General features: G+C 33.6%; 1 pseudogene; it reads left to right on the top strand.

Annotated features, from left to right (window-relative positions):
- Window positions 1–11137: 11137 nt before the first annotated feature.
- On the top strand, window positions 11138–11291 carry LOC111719124 (annotated as a pseudogene).
- The last annotated feature ends 3166 nt before the right edge of the window (window positions 11292–14457 follow it).

The following is a 14457-nucleotide window of genomic DNA, read 5'->3' as shown; positions in this document are numbered from 1 at the left end:
GACCAAGGCTGAGAAGAAAACAAACCTTTCATGTCAGAAATGCCAAGGAATTCCATCAAAGATGTGGAGGTACTAGCATAAACTCTAGAAGAATCCATCTTTGAAAGTGTCACTTTAGCCAGGACCAAATCCACAAGTGTCTCTAAAGGAGAGAAGCATGGGAAACCCCAGAGAGAAGTAGTTTACCTTAAAATATACCCAAATGATTTTAGGATTGTCTGAAACTTTTATAATGTTTTTTCCTCTGCTACCTTAGGTTTTAAACCTGAAGGTTTGTTTTAATTATGTTAATGGACTTACTTAAAACACAATAGGCCAAATAGCTGAAGAGACAGACGAGACAGATTTATTAGTAGTATTAACCCAGTACTTATTATATTATATTATATTATATAATAATAAATATATTATATATTTATATAATAATTATATATATTATTATATTACATTATATTATACTTATTATTCACTTCCCTGGGCTAGTAAGAGAAAGACATCATTAGAGGGCAAGCACTATGAGGAGGGAGAGAGAGAATAATCTCATAGTGGGCTTAGTTTTTAAAAGAACTTAGCCAAAAGTACTGTTTTTCAATAAAAATAATTATAAGATCATAAATTAAATTTTAAGGTACCTTGGAAACAATATGGCTCAATAACCTCTTTAAATTTGTATATCAGGAAAGTAAGACCCAGGGAGGTGAAATTATTTTTCGAGGAATCATCTAAAGCACAGGTGCCTGTATATACCTATATAGAAAGTTACAGTAGGGCTATATCTACTACTGTTGCACTGAATTTTATTCATTGGACTTAGTTTCAGTTCCACTTCTGAATCACTTGATCTCTCTCATTAAAAAGTGGGTATATTGATAAATGAACAATATATTTCCTAGGGTTATTATGAAGAAAGTAATTCAAGATTGAAATTTTCCTAATAAATATTAATTACTATTATTTTGAGAGTTAATCTTAACACCATTAGGAAGGCAATGAAAAAATGTTATGGGAGCAAGAAGATATAAACTCCTGTCCATAACCTTAATGAGACCATCAACCTCTGATTCATTCTGGGTTTCTTTAGAAAAAAAGACAATCTAAGGGAGACTTCTGCATATCTATTCCAAAAATGAAACGATGGTTGATAAACTGATTGTCTTCACAGAAGATAGAAAGCCAATGAAATGAGACTTCTTAATGAAAGTTTTTTCCTCCATATAAGTATTATACTTCCTAAATAGTTCTTCTCTGCATCTTTGTCTTTTCTCTTATGTTTTGTTCGATTGGTCTATCTCAAGGAACATTTTAGTTATGCTATAGTAGCTTTTTCTTACAAGGTTAATGATAGCTGTGTTCTTGACAACACCGTTCCTATTCTCTAAAGCATACCTTTATGAAATATCATAGGACCCTGGGAGTAACATAAATATTATTGATTTTCACTCCCAAAACCTCCCATAATTGAAAGTGTCTCCCCTCATCAACTCCTAGAAGTATCCAAAGTGTGATAGCTATTAAACTTCATCTGAATGACAGCAATCAATGACAAAACATATGTAAGGTAGTGGTTGTTTATCTTATGATACAGTAAGAGGACAGCCTTGTACAGATGACCAGGGTGGCTCAAAGTACCACAGACTAAGACAGCTCTGTCATGGATTACCTTGGGTTTGTTTCACAGATAAAATACATTGATCTTCCTTGATCATGTTAATTTTTAATATCTATCTCAAACTGTTTTTTCAATAAATCCTATTATGCTTAATCTTTTTTTTTCATGACAAATAATAGTTGTAATTTGGGGTTTGGACTATTCTTATGATGATTTTTGCTGATATTTGCTATGGATCATTTTAAAGGTGAACCACTGTTAATTTGCAGACACCCCCAAAGGAAAAAGAATATTGCTATACTTGTTCATAATATATGCCAGGAAAGATGCTATCAGTTGCACACATCAAAAATTTCAATCAGCTGAGAGCCATTTGTCTTAAGATGTGGTGCTATTAAAAATCTTCAAGAAGGAATAAAATGAAGTTTTTCAATTCTGCTTTGCAGCATATCACATTCCAGATGACCTGACAAACTAAACTGACATGTTTATATGTTGTTTTTTTTGTTTGTTGTCAATGAAGCAATTCTTTGGTTCTGGTCCTGAAGAAGGTAGTAGGTTTCCCCTAAATCTGACCCAGTGAGTGAGTCAAAGATCCTTAAATGATTCAATAAAAGAAGCAAGAATTAAGATCTAAAATTAAATGGAGGGTAACATAATCAGTTACAAAGATTTAGAGGAAGATCTAAGATAGGACAGAGTTAACCCTATCTCTTAATGTGTACAATGAACCATAATTTCAGTGTCTGATGAATGACATAACTTTTTTCTTGCACAAATATGTTCCTTAATGTGTGTTCATCCATGTACATTATATAGACACATATGAATCTCCATATGATCCTTGGAAATATATGTTCCCTGCAAGTGCCCCCTTCTCCATTTAGAATATAGTAACAAAAAAGAGGCTGTGTCATTGGATAGATAGGGGAATCATCTCTTTGCTTATTTTCTTAGATTATCTTTCTTTTGCTTTGATATAATGTGCTCTCTCTCAAAGGCTTATGATGGATCTATATAGGAACCCTAACTGAATGTGTAACTGAAAATATTTTTAATTTTTAGTTTTTTTTTTTTTTTTTACTCTGATCTCCTTTTACTCCTATACAAGAAGTAAATATGAGATTACCTTTAATTTAAAAAAATCTTTATAATGAGATTCTTCCAAAGACTCACCACAGGCAGAATCTCTCAAAAATTGGCCGTCCTGAAAAGGTCACAGAGACTATCAAAATACTTTAACTTTGCATGGTGTCTATAGAACTTAAAATTAATATATTTAATTTTGTCATCAGAATAACTCTATAAAGTATATTGGACAAATTTTCCATTTTATAGACAAACAAAATGAGGCTTAAATAAGTGTCATATAAGAGTATGGGCAGATAAAATGATAGCTCGAGGATGGAAATTTTTTTTTCTTTATTTAAGAGCAGTTTAATGTCCAGCTATTTTTGTGTTGTTTTTCTAATATTGTAGAAGCTGCTGGCTACTGACAAACTCTGAAAAAAGTGAAATGAGAATATCCCTGATGTTTTACAGCCAGCTCCAAGTGTTATATAGGCTTGGAAGGTTCAGTTCATGTAGAGGGCTGAAACTCTGAAAAGGTGTGCTTGAATCAGACAGCAGAACACTTAAGACTAATTACCTATTCAATGTGAGATAATGCCTCCATATACATATATTTAGATGAGGTGGTGATGTGATGGCTCTCCTCATCACTGCTGCTTGCTGAATGTTTAGTGGTGAGGTAATCATAGGCAAGGATTGGAGATCAGAGTCACTTGGCTGCAAGACGAGGAGGAGAGAGGCTGGAGACTATGAACTCCAGAATCCAGGATACATCTTTAGCAAGCCAAGTGGCAACTTGCCTGCCTCCTTCACTTCTCCCCCTAAAGACAAAGAACTTTATTGATCCTGACTCTGACTGGTACTGAGGCCCTCCAAGGACCTATCCCAGACATTATATTTGGCGCCCCCACGTGGACTAAGGACCTTCATGAAGAAGCTTGATTGTAATTTCAGTGAAGAAGTCCCTGTGACCAGGAAGTAAAGTTAGTATTAAAATAGACAAGCAGGAACCTTTGTTAAGGGCTGAAATGGGGCAGATACTAGGAAAAGAACCTCCCCCACCTCCACACCCAGCCCTAAAGAACTCTATAGAAAGCATACTTAGGTTAATAAAGAGACAAGGTTTGCTTGTAACTTGGGAGCAGATTGGGGGACTCTTAGAAAAATTAGAATGCATGTCCCCTTGGTTCTTCAAGGAAGAAGAAATAGAGGCAGATATTTGGAAACTAGTAGGAGACCAACTAAGTGAATATTGGTCCTGATTCAATTCCTAGGAAACATTCTATATGCACAAATTAATACAATTGACCTTAAAGAATTCCACACTTTCTAGAAAAAAGAAAAGTTTTAAGGAGAACAGCCAGAGAAGGAAGCGTGAGAAGAAAGAGGAGAAGGGGAGGGTGTTAAGATCGTATATTTTAAGATCAGCACGAGACAGGAATTCAGGTTAGGGGAAAATCGTCAGTCTTTATTCTCAGTGAAGAAGGATCGGAGGTGGAAGAGAATCGGCGATAGCAATGTGTGCAGCTGAGTCAAGAAGCTAGCTCGACCAGCAGCCACACAACCAGCAGCTCGGAGTTTCGAACCCAGCCCAATCTCTCCCAGCTTGTCTTCTTCCCTCTCTGCCTCCACCCACCAAAATCGTCATTTCCTATACAACACATCAGGACTTGCAAGGAGAGTGGGCAGGGACCATTCTTAATCCAATCATGTATATTAATAGAGTATAGCCCAATTACTATCTAGCCTCATGTACTTGGGACCTCAGTGCATCAGCTCAAACCTCAGCCCATTACAGGAGGGTAATGAAAAAAAAGTCAATGAAAGACATGGGGAACTGAGTTAACTTAAAGCTGAGTTAATTCTAATTTATAGGAAATCAAGCCATTCTCCAATTGATAAATGATCAAAGGATATGAACAATTTTCTGATGATGAAATTGAAACTATTTCTACTCATATGAAAGGGTATTCCAAATCATTATTGATTAGAAAAATGTAAATTAAGACAATTCTGAGATACCATTACACACCTGCCAGATTGGCTAAAATGACAGTAAAAGAAAATGATGAATATTGGAGGGGATGCGGGAAAACTGGGACACTGATGCATTGTTGGTGGATCCAACCATTCTGGAGAGCAATTTGGAAGTATGCTTAAAAAGTTATCAAAGTGTGCATACCCTTTGATCCAGCAGTGTTACTACTGGGCTTCTACCCCAAAGAGATACTGAAGAAGGGAAAGGGACCTGTATGTGCCAAAATGTTTGTGGCAGCCCTGTTTGTAGTGCCTAGAAACTGGAAATTGAATGGATACCCATAAATTGGAGATTGGCTGAGTAAGTTATGGTATATGAATGTTATTGGATCTTATTTTTCTGTAAGAAATGACCAGCAGGATGAATACAAAGAAACTTGGAGAGACTTACATGAACTGATGTTAAGTGAAATGCGCAGAACCAGGAGATCATTATACACTTCAACAATAATTATATATGAGGCTCAATTCTGATGGAAGCAGCTATCTTCAGCAATGAGAGGATTCAATTCAGTTCCAATTGATCAGTGATGAACAGAACCAGCTATACCCAGGCAAAGAACCTTGGGAAACAAGCGTGGACTGCTTGCATTTTTGTTTTTCTTTCCAGGTTATTTTTACCTTTCTAAATCTGTACAACAGATTTTTCTTGTACAACAAAAGAACTGTATAAATATGTACACATTTATTGTATTTAAGATATACTTTAACATGTTTAATATATCTGAGACTGCCTGCCATCCAGGGGAGGCAGTAAGGGAAAAGTTGGAAGAGAAGTGTTTGCTTGAAAAATTATCCATGCATATATTCTGTCAATAAAAATATATAAAAATTAAAAAAAAAGAAAGCCAGAGTCTTGGATTGATACAATCACTAGTTAAGGGCAAAGGTTTTGAGCTAGAAGGAACCTTAGAAACAATTTAGTTGAATCTTATTATTCTACAGTGAAGCACATTGATGCCCTATTCTTTTTTGCATCATCTATGAAAACTACTAATACTTCTTGACTATTTATGAGATAAATGTTTCTAAAAGCATTAAGAATAAGATTTCAAAGCAAAAACAACTACATTGAAATTAATACCAAATTTTTACTGACCCCCCCCACTCAGTTTACAGATTTCAGTTTCAAAAGATTTAATCAGAATAGTAAAATAATTCCTTACCATAGAAGGATCTTTTGAGGACAAAAGGAATTTTAATGTTGAGAAGAGGTTTCATAATAGTATTCAAGTACTGAATAATATTTTAAGTATTTGAAAAATTGTGATGTTAAAGGAAGATTATTTTTGTTATTCTCATCCCACATTGTGAAACTTAGACCATCAAATAAAAATGGCAAATATATGAATTTCTAATTGATATAGGAAAAAAAACTCAAAGCTGTAATGTTCTCTGTTTCAGTTTCCTTGGGGTCTCTGGGAGCAGCCTTAGTTTCAGTTCAGTAATCTCCACACAGGTAGCCAGGTGTTAAAGTCCAAATCTTTTATTGTCTCCTTCAAAGTCTTGTCTCCTTTCCTGGGACCCAGTTAGCTTTCTTAGAGGCCTATCTGTCTCCTTGGTTCTGAGAGCTTGAGCTTCTGCCTGTCTTCTCTAGCTTTTGAATCTCCCCAAATCCAAAGGTTTGTGCTTCAGCCTCCAGTCACCACAAAGGAATGATTCTGTCTCAGCTTCCAAGAGCTTTTAATGGACTTATCTTTTCTGGCCCTGAGAGCTACTAGCTTATATGCTCCACACTGAGTATACACTAATCATATATCATAGGAAACCATTATTTGTTGTAGGATTAAATCAATGTTAAACTAGATTTAACCATTGTCTCCTCAATTCTACTTAGCACCTTGTTTCAAATTCTGGCTCATAACAAAAGCAATTAGAACTGCCCCAAAATGGAAAATGCTGTTTTTGGGGAATAGTGAATGAATGAGAATCTTATTTTCCATGTCTCTAGTATGTGTGTTTCCTGAAAGAGCAGAGCTACTAGATTTTTTTTTTTTATATTGCTGCATGTATTAAATAAGAGACAGGTACTGAACATACTGATATTTCTGGTGTTCTTAAGAAAGAGTTGTTGATTTCTCCATGGAAAACTCAGTGTTGGGGATGTAAAGAAAGAATAGACTGCTATAATTTTGGTAAAACTGAAAAGTCATATCTGTGGTTCCAAGCAAATGACTTAATTTCTCTGAGATTCAAACTGAAAAGGTTGGGTTTGAACTTGATGGCTTTTGATCCCTTCTAGTTATCATTCTATGATAACATTAATTAGAGTGATTTTGGTCCATCTGACACATGCAAAATCTTCTGTCTCATCTCAGGACACATTATTAGATCTTCAGGGTAATGGTAGATAGACACTTTTCAAGTATCATTATGATTTTCCTTTAAATATAGATTATACAAGATATTCCCTAAGGTACTTTCTAGGTATGAGATTCTAATTCTGATCCTATCTAAGTTAGATAATGTTCTTCATATTAGCTCAATGTAGTAGCAGTCCACTTCCAAAGCCAGGAAACTATTAGTCCATTATTTCATAGAACTCAAGCTCATTCTAACTGAGTGTCCCTGATGTTAGTTAGGTTACTCAGTTACTTCACTAATCACTCATTTCTTACAACTTCTTTCATTTTCCTTCTCTTTTCTTAGAATGTCACATCTCAGGTATAGGTTGAATGCTTATTAAAAGATCAGGATGTAATGAGTCCATCCAGTCTTCTCCTTTAGCTATACTTTCAACCTAAATTTGCCTCTCTTGCAAACACTTAAAGAACCAGCTCCTCCCACCCCAGTTCAGTTACAAGTTAGCATAATCCCACTCTAATTTGTTCTGAAATAATGTAGACAAAAGGAAGAAAATGGATTATGTCCAATTTGAGCCACTGAATACATGAAAACACATGCCAGTGAAGATTTCACTTCCACTAGGAGTAATTAAAATTGTTACTCTAAAAAATAGTCTAAGAAGGAATTAAATTAGGAAGCTCAAAACAAATAGTACCAAATTGTAAGGCAAAATTTTTATTAGAGGATAGGGAAAGGAGAAAAGTGAGAATTAATTATTAAACACCCAAATTTAATATAATATTCAAGAAATTATTAAACCCATAATAATAAATTAAAGTTGGCAAATTTCAAGATCCTTTGCTAGCCTTTCTAATTTTCCTCAAATCCCCAGGGCTTTTTAGTTGACCAAAGAAGAACAATAATAACCTATCATAATACAAAGAACCCATCATCAAATCCTTAAAAATGGCCATCATCAATAATCTTATAGGCAGATTATAAACCAGTCTAGAGAGATTATTACTACTTTGATAACGATACTTATAAATAGAAATCTCATATTAACTAAAAGCATCTAAAGATTTTAAAAAGACAACATGGTTTGATTTTTTTTCTACTTCTTTGCCAAGGAACAACAACCTCTGGATTATGTTTATATGATTTTCTATCTGTAAGGAACTTCTATAAGTCTTTGAGACAAAAGAATATCCCTGGGACATTAAGGAAGAAAATGTTAGAAAGATATCATTCTAATAATAACTGATATTTAAATAGTGCTTTGAACTTTACAAAGCACTTTGCATTTGAAAATAAAACCTCATTCTATGATTACAGAAATTATCTAAAGTATTGTAAATTAATATCAACTTCTTTGCAATTATGAGACAATGGAAAAAGTCTGTTTTGTAGGAAAAAATGGAGTTGTTCTTTTTTGGTCTAAAAGAACAGAAATGGGAGGAATAGATATAAATTATAAAGAAATAAATTTAAGCCTATGCCAGGAAAAAAACCTCCTAGGAATTTGAGGTATCCAAAAGTAGAGTGTGTTGCTTTAGGAGAAGTAAATTTGCCATTTTTGGAATTTTTCAAAAAGAGACTGGACAAAGCACTAGTTGGTTATGTTTTAGTAAAGATTCTTTTGGGGATGTTTGGATTACAAATGCATCAAGGTCATTTCTAATTCTGATTCTGTGAAGCTCAGAGAGATGAATTATAGTGAGCATTAAGTTGCTTACCCAAAGACACACAGCTAATATGAGACAGAATGAGGGGTTACATCTAAGTTCTGATTCTGAATATAGAGCTCTTTTCACTATACCATATAGCCCCTGGAAGGAATCTTGGTATTACTGAAGAGGCTAATAGAAGATTGGGAACAAGATTATTTAAGGCAAAAGAAAAAAAATAAAAATGCTGACTTTGAGACACAATAGGAAATAAATTTAAATTTAAAATTTAAGGCTTAGTTTAAACAATATAGTCAAATGCCAAAATGAATCCTTTACAAGAAAACATTTAAGACCTATTGATAAGGACTTAAAAAGAGGTTATCATAAAAAAGGATTTAAGGCCAAGTTCGTTGCAAACACTTCAAATCTGTAATTCTTCCAAGTGAATAGCATGCCATATCTTGATTCCTTACCAGGGATAGTCATGTGAAAATCACAATGAAGAAGAAGAACATTCTACAACAATATTTTTTTTCTTTCCCGTGACTCAAAATATTTTATAAAAATCATGAATTAATGTTAACAATAAGCAAGACACAAGCATTATGTCCATCTTGATAAGAATAAAATGAAATTCATAGATGTCATGTGGAAATTTAAAGTTGATTTAAATTCTGGACCCAGATTTCACATTAATTTGAGAGCCACTGCTAAATATTACTCTGCAATTTAGGCAGGGTCTAAAAGCAATGGACAAGAAGAGATGAAATTTTCTGTTGTTTTAAATACATCAAATAAAATGAAATGTAGGTAAATAATATCACATTATCCATAATATTTATTTTTTATTTATTTAACTGATTTTTTTCCAGATGATCTGCTTTGTTGGGGTAAAATTCTGTTAAGTATCTATATGGGAAAAATGTGTGATTTTCTTAAAAACTTGGTTCCATAATTTTCATCCTATAAGCAGAGATTCACTCAGGTGCTCAGTCTTATTATCTATCATAAAATTTTGATATCCATTTATTATACTGGCCACTTTGTCACCCAATGGCTCATCTTCTCCCAGTGGCTTACCCCACTGATGCTGAATTTATGCACATGTCCTATTGTCTTAGCAAATGCTAGCCCAAGAAATATATCAGCCTGCTGATCACTAATGTGTATAGATATTTTGGGGGGGGGAAATGGGCTTCATCAAGTAAGTTAGAAATAATATTAGATTGTCAGACTAAAAGTCTAAGTTATAGTATGGAGTATAAATAATTAGTTATGTGACATTGGTTAAATCTTCTAATTTTTCTGGGGCCTTAGATACTGCCATCATACCCTTTGATTCAGCAATTTTTACTAGGGCTTATATCCCAAAGAGGTCTTAAAGGAGGGAAAGCAGCCCACATGTGCAAAAGTGTTTGTGGCAGCCCCCTTTTTTTTAATAGTGGCAAGAAACTGGAAACTGAGTGGATGCCCATCTGTTGGGAAATGGCTGAATAAATTATGGTATATGAATGTTATGGAATATTATTGTTATATAAGAAATGATCTGCAGGATGATTTCAGAGAAGTATGGAAGACTTCCATTAAATGATGTTAAGTGAAATGAGCAGAATCAGAAGATCATTGTATAGAACAATAAGATCATATGATGATCAATTCTGATAGATGTGGCTCTTTTCAACAACGAGATGATTCAGTCCAGTTCCAATGATCTTGTGATGGAGAGAGTCAATTGAACTAAGAGAGAGAGCTGTGGGAACTGAGTATGGTTCACCCTCATAGCATTTTCACTCTTTTTATTGTTGTTCACTTACATTTTGTGTTCTTTCTCTTTTTTTCCAGTTTGATTTGATTTTTTTTGCGTGTGTGCAGCAAGATAATTATATAAATATGCATGTATTTATTGGATTTAACATATATTTCTACCATGTTTAAAATATATTGGACTACTTGCCATCTAGGAGAGGGGATAGAGAAAGGGGCAGGGCAAATTGGAACACAGTGTTCTGCAAGGGTTAATGTTGAAGAATTATCCATGTATATGTTTTGAAAAATAAGAAGCTTTAATTAAAAAAAAAAAGATCTTATTATCTGTAAATATTAAGGAAATATATACTGATAAGAAAAATGGTATACTAAATGGGAAAGATATACTAAGATATAAATAGAATCTGAAATATCTAAAAATGCTAAGATACTAATTTGCATTCTTATAAAGCAAAAAAATATGTCAATTCAAATATTGCCTTAAGACATATTAAATCTCAAGATAATAGCCTGCTTTCTGTATTGATGCAGAGTTCAGTTAGAGAAAAAATAAAATTGTCATGATATTAATGGAAATAAGTATATTAATGAATTATGAACACTGTGTGCAATTAAACTACCACAAGTTATAACATTCACACATATACACACAGACACAGACACACACATACACACTCACACATATAAATCAATATGTACACTTACCTGGAAGAGGTGATTCCATGATCACAAAGATGATTTCCCCAAGGCAGGGCTTATCCATTGTACTCTGGATGGACTGACCCCTGCCATTTCCCCAAATGCAGGAAACTTGACTGCATAATTTGATATAAATATAATATAAATTATATGCATAACACCCATGTAAATCAAAATGTATAGGTATATGTATATATGTATATACACAATATATTTATGTAATTTTTCTTGTTTTAAGAAACATACAAGAAAGAAGAAAAAGGATATAAAATTATGTTTTTGGTGGAGCTATCAACTGATTAAACCATTCTGGAAATATACTTGCAATTATGCTAAAATATGATCAAAATATTAATACCCATTAACTCAGAGCCTTTACTATTAAATATATGATGCAGGAATGTCAATACTAAAAATAAAAGTCTCATAATTTTAGGAAGAAAAAAGAATAAAAAAGAAGGAAGGAAGGACAGAAGGACGAATGAGAAAAAGAAAAGGCTATACCATCTGAATTTTATGCTTCTCAAAAGAGGATATTAGAAAAATTTGGGTAGCATACAGTGAAAAGAAAATCCATGAAAGATAGATTTTTAATGTTGAATATTATCATTACTGTCAAAAAATAATCAATTCAAAATAACTTCTCCTTTTAAAGGAAATATAGAAGACACAGTTAGAGGGAGAAACACTCATACTGACAGCTTAAATCTATTCATGCATTGCAAAACTTGATTGAATAAGGAACATTACAAATGCTTCAGGAGATGCTCTTGGCAGAGTAAGCCAAGGTCTACCTTAACTTTAAATATCCTGAATAAGACAAATTATTCTATTACCAAAAATATACAATGAGACCAAAAAGAAAGAAAAAGAAAATGAAATAAATGTGTCCAAATCTAGAAGGAGATATGGGGTAGAGAGGAAAAGGGAAGTATGAAAAACAATAAGCTAAATGTAATGTACCATTAAGGGAAGAAAAAAGGAAGACATTTCTTCCTAGGAATACAACAAAATCAGATCTCTAAGGAGAGACAGAGCTAAGATATCAGATTAGAGGCAGCAATCCCACCAAACCATGCCATTATTCCCTTCTAAACAACTTGAAAAGAATGTCTCATTGAATTTTGGTGTGACAGAGGAAAAGGATCAAAGTAAGATTTTCTTTGAACCCAAGATAATATATAGAAGGAGTCTGTTTCAAAACAGTGAGTATCAGAGCAATGGAGGCAGCACCAGGTATGGGAGGTGCCTGTGACAGCAATAGCAGTAGTTTTAGGAGATCTCAGGCAAAGATAATAAGGAAGTTGGATAAGTGATCAGAAAGAACAGACAAGAAATCCTTTGCTGGCACAAGATGTAGCTGGGACTTATTGGTAATTCTATTACCCTTATGCAATTCTGGATTGTAGTTCCAGGGTAGAAAGGAGAACCTGTGGTCAGTCAAAAGGGAACAAGGGCCCTGGTCATGGTTCTAAAGGAAAGAGAATCATTAGCACTTATGGATATAGCAGAATAGACAACTTTATCACAATTCCAGGATTGAAAAGACATAAGCATCTATAGATGCAGAAGATCAGATATACTGCCTAGTTAGACAAGAGCCAAAAGATCAATGAAAACACATTGCTAAAGATTCAACTATATTGGAAGCATGAAAAAATGTCCAGACTTTCAGAGCTAGATCTGAAAATAGCAACACAAAAATAGTCTCAAGGTCGGGGTAATGTCTTCTCATACTCAGGTAAGCAGAGTCCAATTTTAAAATAAAGTTCTAAGTCAAAAATAAGATGTAAAAGTAAGTTTCTGCACACGCATATACACACACACACACACACACACACACACACATGGAACCTGATCATAAGAACCTATTATGGTGACAGGTCAAATCTAGACAAACTCAAAAGATAATTATTTGAAAACATCTACAATCAAAGCCTCAAAGAAAATGGCTAATTAAACCCAAGACCAACAAGAATTCCTGGAATATCAAAAACCATGGCTGTGGGTGACTAAAGTTGAAACAAAATGTTATGCTCAAAAATTATAAAAAGAAAATTTAAAACATGATAAAAGAAGGAAAACAGCACTTAAAAAAAAACTTGATTGGCCTAATAGTATAAAAATCATAAAAATTCACTAAAGAAAATTCCTTAGTAAAAAGAATAAGCCACATAGAAAAGAAGAATCTTGGACTTGTAGGATCTATCAATGAAATAAAACACCAAGAAACAATAAAAATCAATTCAAAACATTAAAAAAATAGTTTTTAACAATCTATTTGTTTAAAATATGACTTTCAAATTTGCTCTTTCCCTGTTTCAATTTTGCTCCCTATGATGGCAAACAATTTGATATAGATTATGAATGTTCAATCATGTAAAATATAATTCTATATTAGTAATATTGTGAAAGAAGAAATGGACCAAAATTTTAATATAAGAGAAAGAAATTGAAAAATAGTCTAATTCAGTTTGCCTTCAAACTGCATAAGTTATTTCTCTGGATGTGTGTGTGTGTGTGTGTGTGTGTATTTATTTATTTATCATGACTAAGTGGGATAGTCTTGAATCATTGTAATGGTGAGAAGAAAACTAAGTCATTCACAATTGATTATTGTACATCATTGCTGTTACTCTGTCCAATGTTTATCTGTTTCTGCTCACTTCACTTTTCATCAGTTCATGTAAGTCTTGCCTGTTCATCATATTTTTGTATGACAATAGTGTTCCATGCTTTCAAAAATGGTTGGATCAGTTTGCATTTCAACCAACAATACATTAATATCTCAATTTTCGTTCAAACCTTTCAACATTTATTTTTTTTCTGTCATTAACAAATTTGAGTTGTGGTGACTCAGAGTTCTTTTAATTTGGTTTTCTATAATCAGTGGTAATTAGAGCATTTTTTCATGAAGATAGATTTGATTGCTTCATCTGAAAACTGTCTGTTCATATCCTTTGATTTTTTTCATTTTTCATTTGGTAAAAGACACAAGTTGGGAGTTCCAGGGGTAGAGCCAAGATGGAGGAAGGAAGGTGGAAAGCTGCTTGAGCTCTCCCAATTTCCCTCAAAAGCACAAGAAACCAAGCCTATGAAAAGAATCTGACAGAATGAAATCATTCTCCAGCTCAAGTTTGATTGGAAGGATTTCAAGAAAGGTCAGTGTTACTAGCGTGAAAGCAATATTTAGCCCAAATCATACAGTATCTGACAAAACTATTGAGAGGGTCTTAAACATGGCAGATGAGCAATTGAAACCCTCAATCCCGACTTCATAGTATAGCTGACTAGTGAAGCAGTCTCTACATCCTTCAG

The sequence above is a fragment of the Sarcophilus harrisii genome, chromosome 1, assembly GCF_902635505.1.
Source record: "Sarcophilus harrisii chromosome 1, mSarHar1.11, whole genome shotgun sequence".
NCBI classification, from domain to species: domain Eukaryota; kingdom Metazoa; phylum Chordata; class Mammalia; order Dasyuromorphia; family Dasyuridae; genus Sarcophilus; species Sarcophilus harrisii.
This window is presented reverse-complemented; position numbering and strand designations above follow the sequence as displayed.